This window comes from Triturus cristatus, chromosome 1_2 (assembly GCF_964204655.1).
Source record: "Triturus cristatus chromosome 1_2, aTriCri1.1, whole genome shotgun sequence".
In the NCBI taxonomy this organism is placed as follows: Eukaryota; Metazoa; Chordata; class Amphibia; order Caudata; family Salamandridae; genus Triturus; species Triturus cristatus.
The window spans coordinates 369,597,360-369,611,756 of NC_140580.1; the positions used below are offsets into that span (position 1 = coordinate 369,597,360).

At 43.1% G+C, this 14,397-nt stretch overlaps 1 long non-coding RNA gene across 2 annotated transcripts in view; it reads right to left on the reverse strand.

Annotated features, from left to right (window-relative positions):
* The window catches only part of LOC146867381 (uncharacterized), a 137,336-nt gene that overhangs the window by 46,609 nt on the left and 76,330 nt on the right, over positions 1–14,397 (reverse strand). For both annotated transcript variants that reach the window (XR_014961443.1, XR_014961447.1), the window contains one exon: positions 13,686–13,769. This is a non-coding gene — a long non-coding RNA (uncharacterized LOC146867381). The remainder of the gene's footprint in view (positions 1–13,685; positions 13,770–14,397) is intronic.

Below are 14,397 nucleotides of genomic sequence, written 5' to 3' on the forward strand. Positions count from 1 at the left end.
CGCCTCAGTTTCGGCACCCTGAGACTGTTATAGGGGTGCCACTCCATGATCAGACTAACCAAATCCTAATACATACAATTAGGGATTTGAACCCAGTCGGTCAACATATTAAACAAACAGAATAAAATGTTACTTACAACTTTCTAATAGAGCAGCCGGGTTATCTAATTGTTATCCCACCAAATATAGATTTTTCTTACAATAAATGTTAAGTGCTGAACTGGAATCTGAGCTGGGAACTGGTGCTTAGAAGCCCAACACTAAAACAGAGGCTAAATAATGTTTGAAGTTCTAGAAAGAAACGATGATGAAACCTAATTAGGGAGTGACTTGCATCAACATACGGGTGCTGAAAGTGTAAGAATCTCTGTTGCAAGTCTAGGACGTGTCTAGTCTCAGCCAGCTTTCTAGGATTTAAACAAACAAAACAAATTCATCTCCAATGCGAGAGGCCTCTCAAGGTAGTATCCAGCTTCAGGAAGCAGGCACCATAAACATACCAACAAGTGGTATAAAGTTCCTAATCTCCCAAGGAGGATATTATAAATGAAGTGAGATGCCATGAATGCTTGTTTTCACGATGTCAAAAAAATTAACTGGCACTGAAAGAAAGTGCATTACACACAAGAAGCACTTAACTCTCATAGCAGCAACAAAATAGTACGCTAACTGGTGACATTTCATATATAATGAAAAAAACAAAGGTTACAGGGATGTCATAGTTAAGCTGACATTTCACATTTTACAAACTCCAGGAAATTCAGCAATTATAGTTAGCTGGGCAAACTATAACTCGTGCCCCCGCAATGCACTGCTTATGACCTCACATATTACATCACTCATGACATGGTTAGTGACATCACTGATGACAACTTAAATTACATCACTGATGACATCATCCACAGAAACTGACGCACCCACTCACACCCAAGTATAACCTTTCATACACCCACTCCAACTTCCACACTAGCATGTTCAAAACCATTGACACAGTCATACCCATACTTACACACCCACTCACTGATTCATAGAACTACACACCCAGCCCCTCAGTCACCCATAAAGCCACACATACATCAACTCACTCCCTAAAACAGCATGATATATCTACTCATACACCCATACAGGCACTCAGACACTGTCAGTCACCAATGGAGGTGCTCACATACCTACTCACCCATAAAGTCAATCACACAGCCACTTACCTATAGTTATACACACACACACTCACTTATTCAAACAGATACTAACACATACTCACCTATACAGTCACTGACAAAAACACACACTCACCTATACAGCCACTCACTGACCAATACAGCACTAATATATCCAATCATACAGCCACTCATACACTGGCAGTCACCCACAGAGCTACTCACACACCTAGTCGCTCACCAATAGAGTTAACTACACAGGCAATCACCTATACAGTTATTCATACACCCACTCATTTATTCATACAGATACTAACACATACTCACTTACCTATACAGGCACTGACACAGCACATACACTCACCCATACAACCACTCTTGCAGTCACTCAGTCACGCATACAGTCACTCATATACTCCCAACACTCCCCTATACTGCCTTTCACCTATGCAGGTATTCCCCATATACCACTGGCACATCATTCACTCAACAGCTCAGCCATACACCCAGTCACCCATAAAGCCCCTCACAGATGCACTCACTAACTCATACAGCCACTGACTCACCCACTCACTCACTCACTCATCGATTCAGGCAGTCACACATACCCTCACCCACCCACACAGGCACTCATAGAGGTACTAAGACAACAAATCAATCACCCATACAGCCACTCCCATACCCATTGACCAACCCATACAGCCACTTAGACACCAACTGACTGACTGATACAGACATTTGCACAACCTAGTCACTCACAAATACATTCAGTGAGACACCTAATCACTCACCTATACAGTCAGTCACACACCCACTGAATCGTCCATACAGGCACTTATACACCCACTGATTCATCAATATACCCTGGTCTATTCATTTAACACTCTGAAACTTTTTTTAAACACTCAGTCACCGGATGATGTCATTTGAGATGTCCTCAGTGATGTCACTGACCATGTCATGAGTGATGTAATATGTGAGATCATAAGCAGTGCATTGCGGGGCGAGTTATAGTTAGCTAACTACAACTGCTGAATTTTTTGGTTTGTATGAGTGAAATGTCAGCCTAACTGTAACGTCCCTGTAACCTTTGTTTTTTTGTCAGGGAATTCGTAAGGTTTTTTAAATGCTAATTCCTAACTATAATGTCCCTGTAACCTTTGTTTTTTTTAGTAAATTTCGATGGCTTTGCAAACGTGGCTACTACTTTGAGGGAGGTGGAGAAAGGGGACGGGCCTCCAACCAGATCTCAGGAATTCCGCTGTGTAGGACTTACAAAAGGAACCAGGAGGGCTTTTTAGCCCCCAAGGTTCCTCAGGAGTAAAGTGGACCAGTAGTGCGCCAGGAGCCGTGTTTTTAGAGTGGTGGAGAAAGGGGGCGTAGCCTCCGAAAACCTCTTAGCAATCCCGCTGTATGGGAGATACCAGAGGTAACATGAGGGGTAATTGGCCCCCAAGGACGTCCTTGGAGGTCAACTACCCCTCCTATTCCTCCTATTCCTCCAGTACATCCCACACAGCAGCATTGCTGAGAAGTTGTCAGAGGCCATGCCCTCTTTCTCCACCACTCTGCAAATGCACTTACCAGCGTACTACTGGTTGGGGGAATAAGTCCTCTTGGCTCTAGCGGGTCCTTGGGGGCCAACAAGTCCTCCTGTTATCTCCATTAAGTCCCACACACAAGGTTCACTGAGAGGTTTTCGGTGGCCAGGCCCCCTTTCTCCACCACTCTGCAAATGCGCCTCCTGGCGCACTACTAATTGGGGGATGGACCCTCTTCCTGGAGCCATTTAACACCCCCGGGACCCCATCCCTGGGGCATCGCCATCTCGTCAGGGACCGCAGGTGAGCCTGAAGGCCCCCACGGTCCCGGCCAGCTCCTGCCTCCTGCGGAAGCCAGCATTGCTTTTTACACCCAGGGAACTGCTGCTATACAGGTCCCTTGGTGTAGAAAACAAATTGTGCTCTGCTTTCAAGGGAGAGCAAAATGCTCTCGCTTGTTCAAATCGGAGCACACTGTTTGCTATGGGATGGCAGGAATGCTGCTCTCATCATCCCATAGCAAACTGCAATGTCCTGGGGTTGGGCACCCGGGACATTGCTGGAGCTGGCCTTGGGAGGTGGCGGTCCCCAGGGCCATGTAGGGCTCCTGCAGGGGGGCCGCATGTCCCCCTCCCATATTCAAATTTGCCCCAGGTAGGTGGTGGTCGCCGGGACCAGAGGTCCACAACGGACCCCCAACATTAGTGTATTTCTGCCACATGGTGAGGTGGCCCCTGGGGCTGCATGGGGTGGCAGAGTTCCCCACACATCATTATTTATTTTAGCACCAGGGAGGTGGCAGCCCCCAGGGCTGTGGGGGAGGCCATAGGGCCTCTTTGCTTTTTAAAAAAAAACATGCCCAGGGGAGGTGGTGGGCAGGGGGTCCACGAGACCACCATACTAATGAAATTAGCCCCAGGGGAGTGGCAGTCCCCAGGGCAGAGGGGAGCCACGAGGCCCCCCCATATTGGTAATTTAGTCCCAGGGAGGTAGCTGTCCACGGGGTGGGGGCTGTACGAGACCCTCCCTTACTATTGAAAATATCGCAGTGGAGGTGGTGGTCCCCAGTGTAGAGGGAGGCTGTCAGTTCCCTCCATATTGTTAAATTAGGGATGTCGCGGCCCTTGGGGCGCGAGGGGGTCATAATTGAAAATAGCCCTGGGGAGGTGGTGGCCCCCAGGGTTTTGGTGAGCCCTAGGAGGGGGGAACGTGTGCCCCTCTCCTATATTTATTACATACCCCAGGGACCTGGCCCACCCAGGTGTTATTTAAAAGCAAGCGATCATTCTGCATTTTTTTTTTTAATGCTTTTATTCCATGGCACAGTCTCAGGGGGCTCCCAAGACCATGGCTTGGGGGTCAGGGTATTCATACCCTGCCCCCTTTTTTATTTTCATATATATTCCCTGCACAAGCTCATCTTTGTTCATGAAGGCTTTGCAAACAGAGATATCACTATAATGTCCGGCTTAAATTTCTCAAAAACTACAAAACCGATTTACACCACATAGGCAATAGGCACTTCCTTGGTCTAACAGCTATCTCCCTGTCAAATATGGTGTAAGTCTGTTCAGCAGTTTGGGCTGTAGCTAAAGGATTCTATAGGAATTAACATTACAAATGCACCCTTATTTCACGCCCCAAACTTTACATGACAACTAGAACATACCTTGACACTTTTTTTTAGGAAGATTTCATAAAGATTGGTCAGACTACGCCAAAGTAATAGGCAAGTCAAAAAATGCTTTTCAAATTGAAACTAGGCCCTAACTAAAAATACCTACTGGCAACCAATATATATATAGATATCTCTATATTCTACTGGCGGTCACCAGTAGGTAGTTATAGTTAGAACCTAGTTTCCATAGGAAAAGCATTTTTTTATTTGCTAATAACTTTGGCGTCGTTTCACTAATCTTTGCAAAATATTCTAAAAAAAAAAAAAAGGTCTATCCAGGTCAGCTCCTATCCTGAAAGTTTGGGGGTGATTCGTCAAGTGGGGGCTGAGAAAAAAGGGGGGTCCCAAAAAGTGTTTTCTCCATGTTAATTTCCATAGGAAATAATATTACAGTCTACAGCCCGAACTGCTGAACAGAATTGCACCAAATTTAGTAAAAAGGTAGAGCTTGGTTCATAAAGCGACCTTTTTATGAAATGGTGTAAATCCATTCAGTAGTTGCGGAGAAATTCACAAAAGTAAAAAAAATCATTTTCCCATAGGAAACTTTAGGCAAGGCTACAGCCCGAATTTGCTGAACGGATTTACACCAAATTTAGCAAAAACGTAGTGCTTGATTCAGAAAGCGACTTATTTTTTTAAATGGTGTTAATCCGGTCAGTAGTTGCTGAGATATTAAAAAAATAAAAGTTTCGATGTCTGGGGCAGTGGTGGGTTTGCGCACCCTCCTGACCCCGCGCGCTTCACTGTGATTGGGTGCCACGACCACAAGCTTCACTGTGATTGGCTGCCAACACTCCAAACCAGGAAGTGTTGACAGCCAAGAAAACAGTCGAAAAAAGATTAAAAAGGATGAAAAGGGGGCATGGTAGAAACACCCTGACCCCCTAGTCCTGCTCACAGGGGTCCCACAAGGACCCCCAGGCCCAAAAATGATTTTTTATTTAAAAATAAAAACGTGCGAAAGCGCGTTGGGTGCGCGAATCCAGACCTGCCCTACTTTATTTAAATGAGCCGCCGGGTGGGCCAGGTTCCGGGGGTAATCCTATGATTATATTGCAGGGTCCTGCGGGGCTTCTACAGCCCCGGGGACCGCCACCTCCCCGGGGCTATGTAAATTAGGTGCAGGAGGGCACATGGCCCTCCCGCAGCCCGGGCACCCCCACCTCCCTGGGGCTTGTTTTGTAATTTTTGGAGGGTGTCCGAGGCCCCCCCAAGCCCCAGGGATCGCTACCCCCGGGGCTTTAATTAAATATGCAGGGGGGCTTCGCGGTCTCCCCGAAGCCCCGGGAAACACCACCTCTCCGGGGTTTTGAAAATAGAGGGAGGGGGCCGCCGGCTCCACTGCTGGAGCCCTTGATGGCCCCGGGGACTACCTCTCCCCATGGCCGGCTATTGCAATGTCCCGGGGAGCTCACCCCTGGGACATTTTGGTTTGCTATGAGAGGGTGGAAGCATGTCTCGCACACTGTCATAGCAAACCCTGGTTGCTTCGTTGAAGCGAGAGAGGGAAAACCTGCTCTCGGTTCAATGAAGCAAAGCATGATTGCTTTTGGGCAAGGGGAGATGTATGTTAGCTCTCAGCGCAGCCCCCTAGTGTGAACGCGATGGGTGCGTGGCCCCTTAGTGTGAACGTGATGGGTGCGTGACTCTAAGCATAAATAATTAACAAAACAAATTTGTAAAGCTAGGTTATATGTTGGGTTATTGGGTGGCTCTAAAAAGAGACCTTGTTTTTATTGGGAGATTTTTGTAGCTACATGTAAGTGCCGATGCAGAGCCTTAGGTTGTTGAGAAGGACTCTGTTTCCCTTATCAGTGAAGTGCACACCATCACTCCTGTAGATGCCATCCATATCGAAACGCAGATTGTTGTTGTATATGGAGCCCATTCCATGGTCTCTGAGATGAGCAGAAACAGCTTTATTGACATTTTTTCTAGCTTTCTCAATTTGAGGACATAATTGATTGGACCACTTCCATTTCTGTCTTTGGCATATGTTAGAGTATACAAGGACAGTTTGGGGGGAAAAACAACAATAATTCGGCAAAGGTGTCCTTCATTGGCATTTCCAGACCTACCCCAGTCAATGTGCCTAGTTCATTGCCACCACAGTCCACAATCATGAGGTCAGGGGCTTGGAGATGTAAAAAGGTTTTAACCAGAGGTATTAGTTGATGCCACTTTAATCCTCTTTGTCCAATCCTTTTAATGTTCACATTTGGTGAAGCTAGGTCTTTGTCAATACCTTATGTTCAGCATACCTTTTGCACCAGAAAACATAGTGAGCTCCACAATCCACACTCTAAGTATCTTGAAGTGAAGTCTGGATGCACTGAAAAGATGTCTGTATCTGAAGTAGACAGTTGCTAGAATGAGAGGTATCTAACATGGTGGATAAGATGAAGTTTTTGAAAAAGAGGAGGAATGATTGGTTTTGTAAGAACATTGTACAGTGAAACATAGGTTGCATGTTTCTGTTTTTAAATAGCATGTTTCTTATTGGTTAGTAAAAAATGTTTGAAAGGCACAGTAGATAAGACTAATCTCATATTTTGTACAGTCAACCACACCTGCTGTTTGTATTTGCAACATTGTATGGTGAGCCTAAAAATGTGCTGACCTGTGAGTTCAGTTGAGTGTTCCATGAACTGTTACTATGGAATCCGGTATTAAACAGAATGGGGGTAGGGTTGAAAGTTAACTGTGGCATTAAAACGTGAATTTGTTATAAATATTAAAGTAATATGTTATTGCAGTGAGATTTTCCAATTCAGTTGTATGTTTAGAAGTGGTGTGGTGTTAAAAAAAAAGTGGTAACATTATTTGTAATATATTTTGGAACTCCCGTATGGATTCGTGGTGCCATCGCTTTCGGAGCACGGTGGAGTCGCGACTTCATAAAATTACAGCAGTAGTTTCGGTTCAGTTAGAAGTCATCTGGCAAGGGTTGATATATATAGTATTATGTACATTTGTAGTATTCCGCATAATTTTAGGTGTTGCTTTCAAGTTGGTAGTGTATATGTTCAGTTAAAGTATTAGTAATTAGACTAGTTTTTATAAGAGTTTAGAGAGGTGTAGTCGAAATACATCACATAATTTTTATTGTTTGATTTAAATTTGAAGTTTGTTCTGTGAATTTATGAGGTGTACATAGTGTTAAGTTATGGATATATCCATGCATGTTTTCAGGAATATGGTGAGACTTATAGCAGATACATGTGAACGGTTCCTGCTTTATATTTGGCTAGGTGTAACATTATAAGTAGTTGTAAAATGGTAAAACAGCAGCAAAAAAGTGAGGTGTGAGATAGGTTTGTAGAGATATTATCACTCAAGCACTTTGTATGCAGTAGCGGCCCGTGGTGGGAGTGCTGCCGGGCGCTGACGTGGGGTGGGGGGTAGTATACTGCAGAATACGGCTGCACAGAGGTAAGTACAAAAACAAATAAAACTAATTTTGGCGATGCAGCGTGCGCAACGAAATTCGTTTTATGGATTTGTTTATATACTTACCTCTGTGCGGTCATATTCTGCAGTTTACTACCCCCCACCCTGCTCCTCCCCACCCCACATCAGCACCCGGCAGCACTCCCACCATGGGCCACTACTGCCCTAAGCACTACTCTTGCAGTGCAGCCATCGTCCTGTCAGTATCCTTGCACTCCTCCAATCACCCATCCAGCATCATGTACTTATTCAATCATTAGCCCAATACCCAAGCAGTTATACATTTACCATGTACTCTCTTTGCAGCACTGTGATCATTCAGTCACTACTGATGTACTCATGCAATGACATAGGCACTAACATATGCACTGCGACAATCCTCTGTTCACTATCCGTGCAAGCCTTCTAACCAGCTACATACTACTGATTCACTCCTCCAATTATCTAGGTAGTACTCGTGCAGTCCAGCAATCCCCCTGTCAGTGCCAATGCACTCCTCCAATCACCCATTCACACCATGCACTTATCCAATCAGTCTGCCAATACCAAAGCACTTATAAATTCACCATGCACTCTTTGCAGCACTGTAATCATCCAGTCACTACCTATGTACTCATGCAATGACCCAGGCACTAACACATGCCATGGTATAATTATCTGTGCACTATCCATGCAGACCTCTAACCACCTACACACTACTGATTTACTCCTCCAATTACTGAGGCAGTACCCATGCACTCCAGCAATCCTCCTGTCACTCCCCATGCACTCCTTCAATCACCCATTCAGTACCATGTAGTTTTCCAATCACTCCAACTATACCCAAACACTTATAAATTCACCATGCACTCTCTTTGCACTACTGTGATCATCCAGTCAGTATCTATGTACTCATGCAATAACCCAGTCAGTAACACATGCACTATTACAATCCCCTGTGCACTATCCATGCAGACCTCTAACCACCCACAGACTACTGATTCAGTCCTCTAATTACCCAGGTAGTACTCATGCACTTCAGCAAATCCCCTGTCACCCCATGCACTTGTCTAATTACTCATCCAGTAGTATATACTTTTCAAATCACTGTGCCAATACCCAAGCACTTATAAATTCACCATGCACTCTGTTTGCAGCACTGTAATCACTTAGTCACTACTTACGTACTCATGTAATGACGTAGGCACTGACATATGCACTGTGACAATCCTCTGTGCACTATCCGTACAGACCTCTAACCAGCTACATACTACTGATTTACTCCTCCAATTATCCAGGTAGTACCCATGCAGTCCAGCAATCCCCCTGGCAGTCCCAATGCTCTGCTCCAATCACCTATTCACACCATGTACTTAGCCAATCAGGCCGCCAATACCGAAGCAGTTATAAATTCACCATGCACTCTGTTTGTAGTACTGTAATCCTCCAGTCACCTCTCACATACTTATGCAATGACGCAGGCACTAACATATCCACTGCGACAAACCTCTGTGCACTATCCATGCATGCAGAACTCTAACCATCTACATAATACTACTGATTCACTCCTTTAACTATCCAGGTAGTACCCATGCAGTACAGCAATCACCCTGTCATTCCCCCATGCACCCCTCCAATTACCCATCGAGCAACATGTAGTTATACAATCACTCCGCCAATACCCAAGCACTTATACATTCAACATCTACTCTCTTTGCAGCACTGTAATCATCCAGTCACTACTTCTGTACTCATGCAATGACTCAGGCACTGACATATGCAGTGCTACAATCCTCTGTGTACTATCCATGCAGGCCACTAACCAGGTACACACTTCTGATTCACTCCTCTAATTAACCAGGTAGTACTCATGCAGTCCAGCAAACCCCCTGTCAGTCTCCATGCACTCCTCCAATCACCCATCTAGTAATATGTAGTTTTCCAATCACACCGAGAAGACTCAAGCACTTATAAGTTCACCATGCACTGTCAGGGTTGGCGTGGCCCTGTCCTGTTTTCCGCAGTGAAAGCGGAAACGGCCTGTTTTTTTCCCGCTAGTTGCGCAAGACCGCTCAAGGACTACATGTCCCATGAGCGTCAGCGGCAGCTCGGCATGTGCGCGCAGTCGCGGAACTCTTCATAGAGCCCTTCCGGCCTGGCGGCATTGCCGATTATTTTGTTTGCAGAGACGTCTTGGGTCACAGTTGTGGCGGTTCCTGTCCCCACTCCCTGTTCCTGTATGGCAGCCGGAGGAGCCCTCCAGATTATCAACGCTGGAAGCGCGCCTCGTAAGAAAGGTCCCGGTGAGAGGAAACCGGTTACTTTCGTTTGGCAGACTCGGGCTGGTACGGTAAGGATGCAGTGCACCACAACAGTCCCCGACATGCCCAGCTCGGTCATAGACGTTTATGGTGAAAGCTGGCATAATATGGATTGAATTAGAACAAAGATATTTTCTTCAGACCTTTTGGGTATGCATGAGCAGATTTGTTAATTTGGCATAGCGTTCTCTTTATCGCACTTGGTGTTCCTCCTCGTTGGCGAGCCACACGTCTGTAGGCTCTTGCGAGTAGCAGGAATACCTGTGCCTGGGCATTATACGTGCCTACTCGAAAACAACAGATTTGTGTGGGTCAAACACGAATTGTTCACCCGGAGTGAACCAAGACTGCCTTTGTTTTGTTTGTGAAACACTCCGTTTACCTGTGTGTGTGGAACTATACAGTCTCAAGGATGTGAGATCGCTAAATTGTGTTCTTATGGTCGTGTTTCCCTAGCAGGGGTTTGTGGATGAGACAAGACAGTCTCATACAACCTCTGCGACACCCTACCAGAGAAGAATCTGGGTACGTTAAACAAAGAGGAGGGGTTACGCATAGAGAGGATGCTCAGATAACAGCGCATGTCTGAAACTAACGCTGTCTTCTCCCTTGTAGTGGTGCGTGTGTGTGTTTTTGGTTGCAGCAAGGCCTTGTCTTGCTGGCCTCTGGTTCTTGGGTGAAGCACGTGACCAGAAACTTGTGGAATCACACGTATCCTTAATTTTCTTTATAGGTGGTTATTCTTAGTACTTTGCGCTATCAAAAGGTGTAGGGGCAGAGAGTGTTGGGGTTAATTGGACGATAACGGTGTTATCTTTTGTGTCTAACAGGTCTCCTTCCCTGCTGTCCCTTCCCTTTCCTTCCCTCGCTCGATCGCTTCACTGATCTGCGCTATAATAGCCCTCAGACTTGAAGCTATCGAGAGGTGGACCATAATGAGCATCGTTCCGATCCTGAGGAGTTGAGGAGCCCGACATGCACTCTCTTTACAGCACTGGAATCATTCAGTCACTATCCATGTACTTATGCAATGAGTCAGGTACTAATTTCTGCACTGCTACAATCCTCTGTGCACTATCCATGCAGATCTCTAACCAGCTACACACTACTAATTCACTCCAATTACCCGGGTAGTACCTATGCACTACAAGAATTCTCCTGTCACTCCTCATGCACTCCTGCAATCAGCCATCCAGCAGCATGTACTTATCCAAACATTATGCCAATACCAAAGCAGTTATAAATTCACCATGCAGTTTCTTTGCACTAATCTAATCATCCAGTCAGTATGCATGTACTCATGCAATGATCCAGGCACTAAATCATAGACTGCCATAATCCCCTAAGCACTAGCCTAGCAGTGCAGTCATCACTCTGTCACTACCCATGCACTCATCAAATCACCCATCCAGCACCATGTAGTTTTCTAATCACTCTGCTAATACCCAAGGACTTATAAATTCACCATGGAGTACTCTAATCATCCAGTCAGTACCCTTGTAGTCATGCAATGGTCCAGGCACTAATATATGCACTGTTACAATCCCCTGAGCACTATCTATACACTCCAGCCATCACTCTGTCACTATCCATGCACTCCTCCAATCACTCAGCCAGTATCATGTAGTTATCCAGTCACTCTGACAATACCCAAGTATTTGTAAATTCACTATGCACTCTTCTTGCAGTACTGTTATCATCCAGGCAGTACGCATGTACTCATGCAATGATTCAGGTACTAACCATGCACTTCTACAATCACCTGCGTACTATCGATCCTGTACTCTAATCTCCTACACACTACTCATGCACTCTTCCAATTACCCAAGTAGTACCATTCCACTGTTCTAATCATTGTGGTAGTATTATTGTATATATTTTATACAATAATACTATATTTCTAATTATTTTATTAATACTAAATTGTTTTTAAAACTTATTTTTTGTAGATATTTTGCATAATTATTAAGACAGAGTTACAATGACAAGAAAAGAGCAAAAAAAAAGCCAATAAAGAAAGGAGGCCTATGTAAAAAAAAAAAACAACAGCAAAGGAGCAATTAGATCAAGTACAACATGGATCCTTAAAGAAAAAGCCTTCTGGTAAGAGAAGTAAAGAATTTGTGAGAAAAAAAAAAAGTTTGATAGTCTAACAAATTCTGAAAATAAAGAAGAGACACAAAGGATGTACAGTGAAACAAAAGGAAAATAAAAATGTACAAAAAAGTGGAAAAAAATATGTTGAAAAAAGGAAGAAACAATTTTTAGAGATTCGAAAAAGATTATATAAAAATAGAGTATTACAAAATTTGTTTAAAAATGTAAAAAATCAAGAGATCAGCATTTTCCAAACAATAAAAGGAAATTCTAGGTGTGATTGAAAAAGCATTTGAATTGAAAAGAAAATTGTTAATCTTAGTTTTAAACAGATTGAAAACTTTAAATACAATAATGAAGTCTATGAAGGACAAATGTAAAAGAAAAAGAATTGTAAATAGAATTAACTTTTGTAAAATAGTTAACGCAGTTGATACCTGTGGTCGTTCTTACGAACTTAAAAATGGTTCTCCAATTGAAAAAGAAAAGATGGTTCCTAGAAATGTGGAAAAAGTAATAGCTGAGGAAGTGCAAGGAAGACGTACCTAGGCTCCAGTGTTTACATGGCATTGTAGTAGTATTTGTAGAATATGATAGGAATCTATTGATATATTACTAAATTTCTTAAGAGAACATGGGGAAAAAACTGTGAAACAGAAGAATAAGATATTACAAGGACTGGATCCTTGCAAAGGGAGAAAAAATACAGGGTTGGCAAGGTCATTCTCTGGCTGGTCTTTCTAGGAAAGTGTGTCAAAGTCGTTTTCATCATTTAAGAATGTTAACAGTACATCATTCAGAAATTCGGAAGTTAGAAGATCATACTACGTGAAAAGTTCTTCATTATGTCTAAATGAAATTAATACAGCTCTTTTGCATGGTTCAGTGTTGGATGTAAAAAAGTTTGTGATGTAGAGTTACGTTTCTTTGCTGGTCAAGAGGAGTGTAGAGAAAGTGAGAGTTTGATAAGTGTAGGTGTTGAAGAAGAGATGGAAGATACTACTGATGTGAAGTTTGAAAAAGAAACAACAAAGTTTAAAGTAGTTTCTGGTGAAATTCCCAACTATGTTTGTATTTGTTACCGACGTACTCATTATAAAATTCAAACTAGGAATGTAGATGTGTTTTTAAAAAGTGAAAAGGAAAACAATGATAAATTAAGGGAATTTGCTGTTTATTACTTAGTTGGAAGGTCGTTTTTAATTGGGTAGTCAACAATGTATTTGTAAATATTGTTACAATGAGTTAGAAGAGAACAACAAAAGGCCAACTAGAGCTGTTCATAATGACCTACAATTAGTAGCTATACCTCCAAAACTTAAAGATTTAAAAACATATGAGTCTATCCTTAATCAATCTGTGCACCCGTTTCAGGCTATACTTTGTATGGATCCTAAAACAGGTTAGCTGCCTCCAACAGATCTACAAAGAGGTTTAAAAGGAAGAGTTGTGTATTTACCTTTAGATTTTAAGAAAAATGTTGAAACTGTTGGCGTAGAAAGAGAGGAAAGTGAACCTGTAGTCATTCTTGTTAATGGTGCACCTACAAAAAGTAGGAAAATATGGCAAGAGTTAGTAAATGCCACCAAAGTCCAAAAGGCTACATTATATCTGGTGCAAAACAATATTTACTATAAAACTGTAAATGTAGAAGAACAAGAAATATGTTTAGAAGATGAAACAGACATTGCAAGCGGACAAATCCAAAAAGTGGAGAAGTCCAGAAAAGAAGAAATTTAAGAACATTACACTATACACCCTCTACACTCAAAAGAAGTGTTAGGAGACAGTATTGAATTGTTCTAGATGAAAAAAGCAAAAGGAACTCCCATGAGTGTATGGGAAAAAAGTTTGAAAGCTCGTTGTTTTCCACAGCTGTTCCCTACTGGAAAAGGTGGACGATATGAAGAACGACCTGTTCAGATTCCAACTTCAAAATATCGTACTTTATGACTGTACTCAGAAGATGCAAGATTTAGACAATGTATTCCATATTTGTTTAATCTTTTATTTGAAAGTGACCTTTCTGCACTTTCATATTCAGTGAATCACATATTAAGAACAGGGATTCTTTTTTCGGATGTTTCTGCAAAGCAATTCATGGACAAAGTTGAAGAAATAGACAAACAATTAGTAACACAGTTAATTAACTTGATGGCATGTCAACGAGG